The sequence below is a fragment of the Oryctolagus cuniculus genome, chromosome 7, assembly GCF_051225735.1.
Source record: "Oryctolagus cuniculus isolate XC-2025 breed Fujian yellow rabbit chromosome 7, ASM5122573v1, whole genome shotgun sequence".
Lineage (NCBI taxonomy): Eukaryota > Metazoa > Chordata > Mammalia > Lagomorpha > Leporidae > Oryctolagus > Oryctolagus cuniculus.
The window spans coordinates 125,615,393-125,627,886 of NC_142873.1; the positions used below are offsets into that span (position 1 = coordinate 125,615,393).

General features: G+C 56.0%; 1 long non-coding RNA gene across 2 annotated transcripts in view; it reads right to left on the bottom strand.

The window, feature by feature from the left end:
- Positions 1-727: 727 nt before the first annotated feature.
- LOC108177728 (uncharacterized) overlaps positions 728-12,494 on the bottom strand; it is a 30,669-nt gene continuing 18,902 nt past the window's right edge. For both annotated transcript variants that reach the window (XR_001794539.4, XR_001794541.4), the window contains exons 2-3: positions 5,528-5,767; positions 728-1,965 (exon numbers count right to left, since the gene is read on the bottom strand). This is a non-coding gene — a long non-coding RNA (uncharacterized LOC108177728). The remainder of the gene's footprint in view (positions 1,966-5,527; positions 5,768-12,494) is intronic.

Genomic DNA, 12,494 nt, shown 5'->3' on the forward strand with positions numbered 1-12,494 from the left:
ACGAGGGAACGGAAGACTCTGACTGGAGCTGTGCAAGGAGGGACTGACTGGGGGCTCCAGGGCACAGGAGGGCAGACAGGACGGCCTCTGTGAGCCCAGAGAGCAGAGTGTGCGACTCACAGATTCGTGGCTGGACTCCCCTTAAGCACACTTGAAGGCAAAGATTCTACGGCTTGCTGGATGGGAACACTCAGCCATCCAAATTCTGCCCCAGCTTCTCAGAAACCCAGCAGGGGTGAGCACCGTTGCCATTTCTGATGAGGAGTTTCTGTGACTCCCTAAGTCCCTGTGGCCCTGTCTACCTGTTCCATTGGAATGATGCCCTGTGTGTGCAGAGGAGGGCTGCAGGGAATGCATGTGGGAACGGGACACAGGCAGGGGGAAGGGAGCAGCTCTCCAGCCTGGCCTTCCAGGGGCCCCAGAGTCTGGCCTTGCCCGGCCTCCCAGTTGCCCAGCCCCAGCCTCTGGCCCAGGCACAGAGCAAACCTTAGCTCCGTCCCCATTCCACAAGCAGCCTCCCTGCTGAGGCCAGTCCCTCCCCTGTGCTCTTCTCTCTTTCCAACCATTCAACGCTGCTGCTGGCCCGACCCGTTTCCCCGGATACCTGCTCTGAGTCTCTCCACCTACACAAAAATCTACAAATCCTACCTACCTACCTTTTCACAGATCATCCAGAAATCCCACAAAGATCTCCTTCTTGCACAAACGTCGTATACTGGCATCCTGATTAAAGCAGTCATTCATAGATATTTATTTACCAAGGACCCAGTCAGCACCAGGACTGTTCTGGGCACTGGGGATACAGCAATAAACACAGGCAATATCTCTGCCACCATTGAGCTCACGTTGTAGCCAGAGACGTTGAAAATAAACGTAGAAACAAATACATAACAGCACTTGCTCTGGGGATGATTGCTGTAAAAATAATCAGGCGGGATAGAACAGAGGCCACTGTGTGGAAGGGCCAGGGAGGACCTCTCCCAGAAGTGATACTGGAGCCAGTTCCTAAATTATGAAAAGAGACAGCCTGGAGAGGAGCTAGCAGAAAAGCCTCCCAGGCACCCGTGAAGGCAAAAGGCCCTGGGCAAGGCTGTTTTGTTAAAGGAACGAGAAGGTGGTGGTTGGAGCTGGGACACAGGGAACAAGGAGAGAGCGGATGAGGTGACAATAGGGAGACAGGCAGGGGACGTGATGTACCGGGAAGCCACTTGAGGGTACTCACTGGAACTGATAGCATCTGATTCATGACGTCCAAAATCATCAGCCAGGCTGCTACATAGGAAATGGCTTGGGTGGGAAAAGGCTAGAAGAACAGAGACCAACCCCATAGGCGCCAACTCCCACAGAGCAGGCCAGAGAAGGACAATGGCGTGAGCCCGGGAAGTAGCAGTGAGGATGTGGAAGAGTCGGATCTGGGGTACGTTTTGGAGAAAGCACATGCTGGGGGTTGGGAGAGACGTAGCAGAGAAAACAGCACTTCCCTGGGTCCTGGGTTGTGGGGAAGGAGAAGGAGTCCTCCTCCAAACACGGAAGAGAAGAGAAAATCCAGACATAAAGATTCAGAGGTGTGGAAGTGGAGGGCGCTTTGGGCGGGCATGACAGCTGTGAGGCTGGGGATGACGCGTGAGAGCTAGGACAGGTAAGTACATAGGGGCACCATGGGAAGAGCTTGGCGTCTATTTCTTATGGCGATAGGGAGCCACTGATGTTGCTAGCATGTGCACGGTGCTCAGCGCATGTTTGCAGGACAACTGCTCGTGGGCGCTCTACTACTGAGGTGTGAAGATGCTTCCACAGGTACCTCATGGGACTTCTGTAGAAGCTTCCAGATGTTTGCCAACAGACTCTCCTCTTCCTGTGCCACAGGCAACTGGGTTTCCTGGTTGAGTTCTTTTCTGGAATGTATTCTGCCTACAAGTTCTTTGGACATCCAGATACCTGGCAGACAGAACCAGGTGAGCAGACCTGGAAGAGAAGGGTGAGATCATGGGTCCCAGGCCAGCCTACACTGCCCTACATGCCTCACCAACCCATACTCAGCCTTATCCACCCATAGGATAATCCCAATCCGTGCACCTGTGGCATTTTTCCCAGCTAATACAGGGAGCAGTATTTGGGCAGAATTCCTCATGGACATGGATCGCTCTGGCTTTTCTGGGCTCTTAGACGGATGCTCAGATGTTCACTCCAGCCATGGCTCAGGCTCCCAGATGTTTGGCCCTAGGCAAACATCTTGCTCTGGGCCTCAGTTTCCCTTTCTGGAGAGGAAAAAAATGGACTTAGGCACCAGAGGTGCTCTGGGCCCTGGGCTGTCTGACCTGCTTACTTTGCACGTTCACTCTTCATGCAGGGGACCAAAGCCACTGTGTCTGCATGGAGCCTGCTGTCCTAGCAGTCCCGGTCCCACCAGCCGAGGCCCCCTCTGGATCCACTGAAGGGAGAAGCAGAAACCTGCTAGGGTCTTGCGGTGCCCTGCGTGATCTGGAAAGCACTTCCAAAGCCTGAATCCCCAACCCACAGGCTTTGAAATCCAAGAAAGTTGCAGGAACCGCCATTCACCTATCACCTAGTTTTCATAACTTCACTGGCGCCTTCACTAATTATTGTAGCAGCCATAGCGGGCGCCAAGGCAAGCTCCGGCTCTGACGCAGCTATGCTGGACCACAGCTTGTTCCGGGACAGAGAATTGGAGCTGAGATCTTCCAGGGCCCCTCCTGAGTGTATCCAGACCAGAGGTCAGCTCCTGAGTATTCGGGGCCCTGATGAAATCCAGGAAGCAAGCTGAGTCACGGCTCACAGCTGGGTGAGCTGGGAGCCCAGTCCTGTGCCACAAAACACGCCTGTGCGGTAGAAGGGGCGGGCTTAGAAGACACCGGGGACTTAAGAATGACTGGCGAGGCTGAGCACCTACCATGTCCGTGTGGTCTCAAACCTTCCACTTCGTGGGGCTGGCACCGTGGTGCAATGAGTCAAGCCGCCACTTGCACATGTCCCATATGAGTACTGACTTGAGTCCTAGCTGCTCCACTTATGGTCCTGCTCCCTGCTATGCGCCTGGGAAAGCAGTGGAAGATGGCCCAAGTCCTTGGGTCCCTGCACCCACATGGGAGACCTGGAGAAAGCTCCTGGCTCCTGGCTCCTGGCTCTGGAGCTCCCCAGCCCTGGCTGTTGCACTCATTTGGGGAGTGAACCAGCGGGTGGAAGATTTCTCTCTCTGTAACTCTGCCTTTCAAATAAATAAAAGAAGTCTTAAAAATTATACTTCCGCCTTCTCTCAATGGGGATTAATATGCAGGCTGTGCTGGGCACTGGGGAGAAAGTAATAAGACATCCTTCCAGAAGTCCAGACTGAGGGAGTGGAGCAACGCGGCTTCCGCCAAAGGCACTGAGGAGAGGCAGATGGCCCCAGGTACAGAGCAGGAAGGCTTTCTGGAGGAGGTGACAGGCCAGGTGAGTAAGGAAAGCCCACGGGGAAATAAATGGCCCCAGGTCATCAGTGGAGAAAGCTTGGACTCTGGACAAGCTTGACTGCAAGTTGGCTCCCGGAGTCTTTGACTTATCATCAGTAAAATGGGAAACATAATGCTATTTGGAGGGATGTTATGCAGACTAGATGAGCTAAGGACAAAATGTGCCTCGTGCAAAGCAGAGCTTCCTGAACTAGTTGGGGCAGGAGGGGCGGGGGTGGACGAGGGAGAAACTCGGCAGCTCCACCTCTTCTCTCGCTTCTGGGGCCAGGGCTGGGTAGGTGGGGCCCAGGCCAACACCCCAGATTGGTTGGCTCCTGCTGGCCTGTTGGCCCAGGGCTTCTGAGCAGCCTGAGCAGCAGGCCAGTGAATTTCCACAAGCAGGAGGCCCTGCTCTGCTGCTCACACGGCGGGAATCTGAGACACCAGCCAAGTTCAGGCCCCGGGAAGGGAAGGCAAGTGCTGCGTCGGCTGGATTTGGGGGAGGAATGGCCTCCGGCGTGGAAAAGGTGAATGCAGAGAGGAGCCTTGCTGTGTCTGGCTCACAGAGGGGTGCAGCTCTCCAAGCCGCCCTTCCACGGGGGGCAGCCATTTGGCGCCAATGTCAAGACACTGTCCCGGACACCTGCATCCCACAGTGCAGTGCCTGGTTCAGATCCCAGCTCTGCTCCCAATTTTGAATTCCTGCTATTGCACACCCTGGGAGGCAGCAGGGGATGGCTCAAGTAATTAGGTCCCTGTCCCCCAGGCAGCAGGCCTCATTGAGTTCTAGGCTCCTGGCTTCAGCCAGATCCAGGCTTGACTGCCACAGGCATTCGGAGAGTGAACTGCTCAATGGACGATCTCTTTCTCTCTCTCGTAAATGCAATAAGTAAATCAGGATTTAAAGGGAAGACAGAAAGCTAGCTTAACCCTGCCCCTTGCAGGTCTTTGCTGGAGAACTGAGCTTTAGCATCTGGCCCAGCAGACACCTCCCTAGGAAGCCTGCTAGGATGACACTGGTCCCTGAGGAGCTCCCACTCCCCCAACTCTGGGTGCTCGAGTGTGGCTCCACCCTCCTGCCAAGTACTTACAACCCCCGCCTTGTTCTGTACAGTTTTTCTTTTATTCAGATTGTATGTTCCCACCAGGAAAGGCAAAAGGTGTGTGTGGGGGGGAGTATACATTTATTGAGCCCCTCCTGTATCTTGGGCTAAGGATCTGTCAGGTTCATCTCAAACCTTGCAGCAGCCCTCCAAGGCAAGGGCCATGTCACAGGTGAAGGGACAGGCTCCAAGAGGTGAACGTTCAGGAATAGGAACCCAAATGATTTATTTATTTACTTATTTGACAGGCAGAGTGACATGCGCGCGCGCACACACACATACACACACAGAAAGAGAGAGAGAGGGAGAGATCTTCCATCCACTGGTTCACTCCCCAAATGATCCCAAAAGCCAGGTCAAAGCCAGGAACCAGGTACCCCATCCTGGTCTCCCATGTGGGTGGTAGGGGCCCAGATGCTTGGGCTTTCCATCATCTCCCTTTCCAGGTGCATTAGCAGGAAGCTGGATCAGAAGCAGAGCAGCCAAGACTGCAGCTGGAACTCTGATATGGAATGAGGATGTCGCAATGGTGGCTTAAACTGCTGAGCCACAGCGCCAGTCCCCGCTGTAGGCTTTTCTAAAAGTCACCTTTCCTGCCGGCCGCAGCGCCTCTGTATCATCCAAGGTCCCCCGTGAGGGAGAAGGTTACGTTCTGAACCCCACAGGGAAGTAAGTTTGGGAGATGCTGCTTGTCACACACCCCTCTCCATCGCAGGATATTCAAGGCTCTGAGAAGTCCTGCAGAGCCAGGTGTCTCACCTAACTCACCTGACTTAGCCCACACCCCCGGAGGCACACCTCGGTCACAGGCTAGTTTCCATGACCCCCAAGGCCCCGAGCGTGTGCTTTGAGAAAGGCCATCTGTGAAAGATGGCCAAAGTGGTAGGATTCGGGAACAAGCTCCCCGAGAAACTTCAAGCAGGGCGTGAAGGCGGAATTAGACGTGAGCAAGAGGGAGCTGCACAAAGGACTTACAAGGTGGTGGAGCAGAGCAAGGAAAGACCAGGAGTGGGTGAGCACGAGGAGGGGTCGGGGCAAGGACTCCACAGCCCCAGGTGAAACCCAGCACCGCGAGCGTGTGCACCATGAACACATGACATCATCTCTGACCACCAAAGCTCTTCTTCGCAGCCACAGTGCCGTGTAACTGGGGGTCACACTATCTGCAGGTGCAAACAGGAAGCAGTGGTTGGGCTGAGTGCGTGTCCTCATCACCTAAGGAAACAGGCAGAATGCAGGGTGAGGGTTGAGTTAGACTTCATTTAGGACTTCAGGGGAGGGGGAACCACCCTGTAAGCCACACACGTTATCCCACTACCGCGCCTCCTTCCACTTGGGCTCGCTGCCCGGAAATGCTGTCCATTCTGCACATCTCCATTTTCCCAAGTGCCACCGTGCAGCTCAGGGGTCAGGAAGACTTCCAAAGACTCCATGCTCTCGCTTTCTCAGGAATCAGGAAGCCCCCAACCACTGCCCTTCCTGAAAAAGGACTCTGGAGACCAAACCTTGCCGATGCCAGGACTTGGGATCTTGGCACTGAGATCAGGCAAGGATGTGGTTGTGCCAGGAGTGAGCACACCTGGAGGAGCCACACCGTGCAGCCCAGAGGAAGCTCCTAGAACCGGGGCAGAGGCAGAGGTGAAGGAGAGGAGTGGGTGGCATTCACGGATGGGAGTCCAATCACAGTTCTCAAAACAGCTCCCGATCGTATAATACCTTGGGCGGTCTGCAGCATGGCTGCTCAAAGTGTGGTCCCCTGGCTAGCAGCATCAGTACTTGGGAACCAGTTAGAAATGCCAATTCTTGCCCATCAGCCCTCCCCAGCAGCCGAATCCAAAACTCAGTATGGAAGCCAGTCGAGACTCTAACACAGCCTTGGGGTGATTCCTCCTTCATACATATACTCTTTCTTTTCACTTGACTTGAAAGGCAGAGAGACAGACTGAACGTCCAGAGGTCTTCCATCTACTGGTTCACTCCCCAAATGCCCGCAGGGCCAAGGCAGGGCCAAGCCAAAGACAGGAGCTGGGAACTCAGTCGGGGCCTCCCCCGTGGACGGCAGGGACCCAAGGACTTGAGCCATCATTTGCTGCTTCTAGGGTGTGCATTCGCAAGAGGCTGGATTGAATGCAGAGCAGCCGGGATTGGAACCAGGTACTCCAACAGCAATGCTAGCGGAGTCTTAACTGCTGACTCGGAAGCACAATGGAGTTTGAGAACCACCAACGTGTATTTCTATGCTAATGCGCGCCTCTCCCGAGGAGTAGTGTTCTTGTCCGTGGCTGGGGAAAGCGTCTCAGGGAGAACGTGTGTTCGGTCCCAGGACCCCCCGCAGGCAAGCCTTGGAGCTGGGGCTCCACATCCCGAACAATCGATTCCATCCCTGTAGGGGGAGCAGCTTCGCCACAGCACGACAGAGCTGTCTGCTCAAGGTACTAAGAGAGCCGCCTGCTTGGCCCCAAGATGCCCTTAATTGGCTCATTAATAGCTGTGATTAGCGAGAATGGAGAAGCCTTTATCTTTGAAGTCCCTGGGCTGTGCTAGAAGCTCCTGCAGGGGGCTTGCTGTGGCTAATTAGAGCTGAGCTGTGTTTCCTGTCAGGGCCCAGAGTGTTAATGGCTTCAAGCAAGAAAAATTAAGCTGCAATTTCCATTCAGGGGTAATGGATAGAGCCTACAGAACCAAGATGAGAAGAAAGGGCCTTTTAAAGGCACAGGGTCCCTGGGCTGGAAGCAGAGCTCCAGGTCATTTCTGGAGAAAGTAGCCCAAGAGGCATTGCTGGCCTTGGGGCAGGGCACAGGCTAGGGAGGGCTGGTTCAGAGTCCCACGATGGCAACCCCAGGGCGGATATCGTCTTTATCATGATGTTTGAGCATTTCAGCTGCTAGCCCCTCATAGCACCTGCTCCAGTGGGTGAGGGAGGGCTAGGTGACAGTCCTGGTGCTAACAGGATCGCAGGGGCCACCACGGTTCTGGTCCTAAGGTCCGACTACCTGCAGCTCCTAGTGCTCTAACTACCCTTGCTGATTTACAAGTCACCATTCCTCAAGTGCTTAGGGAAGGCCAGACACCACCCTCTCTCTGATTCAGGCTTGCCCCGTGATCTTTTCTCTGCACACACTCTGCTGTCTGCTGTAGGGCCTTGGCCAGAGCCCGCATCATGCATTTGGACTTTCAGCCTCTAAAACTGTAGGCTACATACACCTCTCTTTCCATCATTCATAGCTTGTCCTAGGTATCAGGTTATAGTAAAAAGCTGCCTAATGCACATGCCCATGCAAACACATGTATGGGCATATGTGTGCCAGTGCTGAGGGTCTCAAAAATCGGTCACAGTCGCTTCTGCCTCCCCAGGGCCCAGGCCTGCAGGGCCCAGCAGGTGTGAGTGAGTGTTGTCTGGGTGAATGAACGCATGAACAGCCAGCCGACCATTCTGACTAGGAGCATGGATCCATGCATCCCCCAGGGCTGTGGGTCTTTCCCACAGTCTTCAAGCCGAGTTAGTGCGCGTGGGTCTCCACTTCAGCCTCCCCAGGGGTGGGGAGCAGGTGCAGGGTAGAACAGTGTCAAGACACTCATGGAAGGAAGGGCTTCTTGACGGAAGGAGTCATCGAATGAGCAAGGAACTTGTACCCAACCAAAGTGCCTGGGAAACATGCCTTCCTTGGCAGAGAAAGGGTTAACCTGTTTGTGTGAGCCTTCCCCACCCTGCTCTGTCCCCTCCCCTCCATAACTCAAATCAAATTAGAAGGGAGTCTCCGCTGATTGGTTCTTCTAGGCCAGGCAGAGCAAACAGGGCCAAGGGTAGGGCTGGGCCGGACCAGGCTGGGAGCCCTGGAGGGCAGAGGGGGAAGGGCCAGATGCCCAGGGTCACCTGAGTCTGCTCCATGTAGATGCAGCTGGGGGAGGGTGGCCAGCTCCGGGACCTATGCAGCAGCCCACTGCTGCCCTTGATAAGTGAGCTTCCTCAGAAATCTGTGTGTCCTTGGCCACAATGAAAACCTGGGAAGACGCCTTAGCTCTTTCACTGACACTGCTGCTGCCTCCATGCACCTGCAACCCAAGAAACGGGGTAAAAACGCCACCGGTGTAGTCGAGACGTGCAGCATGATGGCCCAAGGTCTGGGGCTCTGGATTGTTCCACGGCACGTGGCCCATAATGACTTCCATAAAGACAGAAAGGGCTGACGCATGTGGAGAGAAAAGCCACATCATGCTGGGGGATGGGGTGGGAGGACAGGCACAGCTCACTTGCCCAGCACGTGCTCCGTGTCAAGCCCTGGCTGGGGACACAGCACCCTGCACTACTTCACTGGCATTCACAGAGCAGGGATTAGCCCAGGGAGGCCCGAGGAGACTCAAAGAGGTAAAGTGATGTGTTCCCTGGTGGCCTCAAAGGTCAAGGCTGAGCCAGGCTTGTAACCCAGGGTTCCAGACGCCACGCTCTCATGCTGCCGCCCCTGGTCACAGACATTCACGCCGGCTACGACTCAGCTGGGTGCTTGTTCCCGCTGATGTCCTACCCAGCCATCAGGGGCTGCTCAGCGGTCACACGCCCGCCTCTCTCACACAGCAGCTGCTGCTTCCGTTAGCCGAGCAGCGCGGTCTGCAGTCTGCCGTCTCGTGGCAAGGACCATGGGAGTTTCGACTTCTCCCTCCAGATGGGGAAGCCAGGGAGACACAGCCTTGTCTCCAAGCTCCTCCACACCACCCAGCCACACAGCCCAGGCCGAGAGGGACACAGAGAAGACGCACATGTGCAAGTGCCCCCTCTCCAGGCTGTTTCCTCGCTAGCTGGGGGAGGAGGCGGATTCAGTCAGCGGTTCTAAAAGGCTGAGCTTATGACTTGTCCAGCCAGCTGCCTTGCTACCTCTCTGACCTCATCTCTGATGCTCCAGCGACACTGGCCTCCTGTCGTCCTCAGGACAATAGTTAGTCCTGCCTCAGGACCTTTGCGGCTGCTGTTTGCTCCACTGGCTCCTTCCTTCACTCTTTCTGTTCTTCCTTCCCTGGCCGCAGTATTAAAATCCCGCCCTTCCCTCTCCCAGCATTCTCTGATTCCTTCCTCTGCTTTATTTCTTTTCACGACTTTATCTGCATCTTACTTGTTTGAAAGTCATGCTACGCTGAGTCGCAGGTACTGGCCTCTTCCCCTGCTCACCCTATCTCTGAATCAGCTTTTCAGGTGCTTGTCCTTCCCAGTAGACCACGACTCGACATAAGACACCAATGGAACAGATGGAATGGGCACTTCCGGGGCCTGGCGTGGTCAGTGCCTGACCCATGGCCAGCGCTTCCTGGACGCTGAGTATGTTAAGTGGACGCAGTCATGAACGCCTGGGTGTTAGGGGGATGTGTGCTCAGCAAAGCCAGGAGTTGGAAGACTGGTATAATTGGTCTTCCCATGAACTCCACTGGTTTCACTTGAGCACAGCTCACACCTGCTCTTCGGACAGGACAGAAGTGAGAAGCTCTCTTGTATCCACCCATCAGTGGCCTTGTGCTGTGCAGGTTTCAGATGCAACAGCAGCCCTTGGGTAGTCCTTTTGTTCATGGGAGAGGATGTTCTCTCAGTTCCCCAAGTCAGGGGACACGGCCCCACTGCTGCACGGAACACAAGCAACCTGCCCCCATGGCACCCTGAGCAGAAGGGAAAAGCCTCACACATGCAGAAGTGACAGGTGCAGCCTCCTCCCTCTTCAGATGGCCAGAGAAGGCCGGAGCCTCCGGGACACTGGCCTGAGGTCACCAGGCCCTCATGGGATCAGCTCCCTTCGGTGGGAGGCTCTTCCCCTTCCCCAGCTCCGGGCCCTCGCCTGCCAGGGAGCGGCTGCGCTTCCTCCGGGCGAGAACCATGATTTATGTTGGCCCGGCCCCCTTCGCGCCAGGCTCTCTGAGGCCGCCAAGTGCCCCGCCGGCCAGCAGCTGAGGCCTGTCTGGCAGGACATATTTGGAGGATGAAGCCATGCTGTGTGCTAAACTCAGCCCAGGAAAGAGCAGCTCCACTTGGATGCCCACCAAAGGCTGCCAGGCTTGGCGGCTGCCCACGCTCTGGGCAACAAGGCAGTCTGGCAGCAGATTCCCTGCAAGAGGGATGAGGCTGGTCCAGGAGGGCAGCACCCCAGGGCAGCGTGCCCTCCCCGGGCTTGGCTGGCCCAGCAAGCAGAAGCAGGGGGAGGACCCTGAGCCAGGAGCCTGGAGATCTGGGCTCAGACCCAGCTCCACCATCAGCCCCCTGCTGGCCGACCCTGGGCCCTCCGCATCTTGCTCCCTGCATCTCAACTTCTCAGCTGTAACCTGGGCAGGGTTTCCGTGCCTGACCAAGGAACTCCATGACAGGTCCGAGAAGGGTCTACTCTGGTTAAGCCTCTGCTCTCCTCCCTGAGATGGCCAAGCACACCATCTCCCTCCCCGAGCCACGGTTGCCTGGCAGGCCATGAGCGGGTCCCGCCTTCACAGGGGTCACAGTTACACCTGAGCAACCCTCCCCCGTTCTGAGTCTTAGCTTTCTCATATACCTTCATGGGGCTTCATGTGAAAATCAAATTTGGAAGCGGAGGCTCAGAAAGTAGGTTATGTGAGTGGGTACAACCAAGAACTGGCAGACTTAGCTCGGGGATGTAGGCAGGTCTGTGTGACCCCGAAGCCGGGGTTCTGTCTGTGATGGGAACACCCACTCACCACCACTGACTCTCAGAGCCGGCCTTGAACAGGCCCTAGAGAGGCCAGGCATGGCTACAGACACGGCCCCCAGCTGCCTCCCCAGTCAGCCTTGGTATTGTTACAGAGCAACCTCCCTCAAGGAGCTGGAGGTGTGGCTATAGAACCCCGGAACCTGCGTCCGCTTGTCAGCCACAGAGAAAACCAATCACTGGCATGGTGGCAGTGGTTATCACAAAGCAGAGAGCAAGGAGCCGGGCGACCGTTGGTCCATTCCTGGGCTCCCCCAGGAGGTTAGGGGTGAAGGGCCTTACACACTGAACTTGGGACTGAGAGGTGCACCATCAGCTTGTGTGCAAGTTCCCGGCTGGCCGGCGGTGCTTCTTCTGATGCGTCAGTGCTGCTGTGCTCTCCAGGGACTCTCTGGTGGGCTTCAGTGGGCCTCGGGGTGGTTACACCTCAGCGGTCGCTACCTCTGCCCCACACCTGGAATTCCCCTGAACAAACCTCTCCAGACAATTCCGGCCAACAAGGTTTTAGCCGTTGGAGGAGCAAATGACTTCCTGAATCTGGCTACTTCTATCACTCCCTCCATTCAATGAATCCCTTTTACTAGAAGCCAAGCAAGGACAGCTTGGGCCAAGGGAGACAGACAAGAGGCCGGGTCCTGCCTTTATACTGCAAGGGTTCGGTCTCACTATGTTGAAGGTAGCGCTTGTGAGGAGCCCAGCCTTCTGGGAGAAGAGACCAAACACGAAGCGGGGAAGACGTCCTGAGCCCCCAGGAGCCCCGCACAGGCCCTGAAGGGAACGGCCGTGGGCTCCCTGCATCGTCCACCTGTCTCACGTGCACGGCCAGCCGTCCTGGGCCACACGCCTCCTTCCCGATCTGCCCCTGGTCCTCCCTGGCTGTGCAGGGTGAGGCTCAGGCAGGGAGAATGAACGTGCGGATTTTGGTCCCAATTCCACCACTGACTTTCTGCAAGCACTTTCAGCTTCACGGGCCAGACGGCACCTACGGGCAACCGGAAACGCCTTGAGCACTCGTCGGCGTGGGCGCCCGACCCCAGTAGTTTTTGCTCCTGTAAACTTCTGGGCAGTGGGGAGAATGACTCCTCCTGACTTTGGGTTTTCTTCTATTTCTGCAGCATCTCTTAAACAAAAGCCAAAAAAGCAAACAGCCCCCGCCTTCATCTCCCGGCCACTCTGGAACACCCAGGGCACGGGGAAGGCCAGGAGGCCGGCTACGGAGCCACATCAAGCTGCAGCTCCGTCTGCCCCGG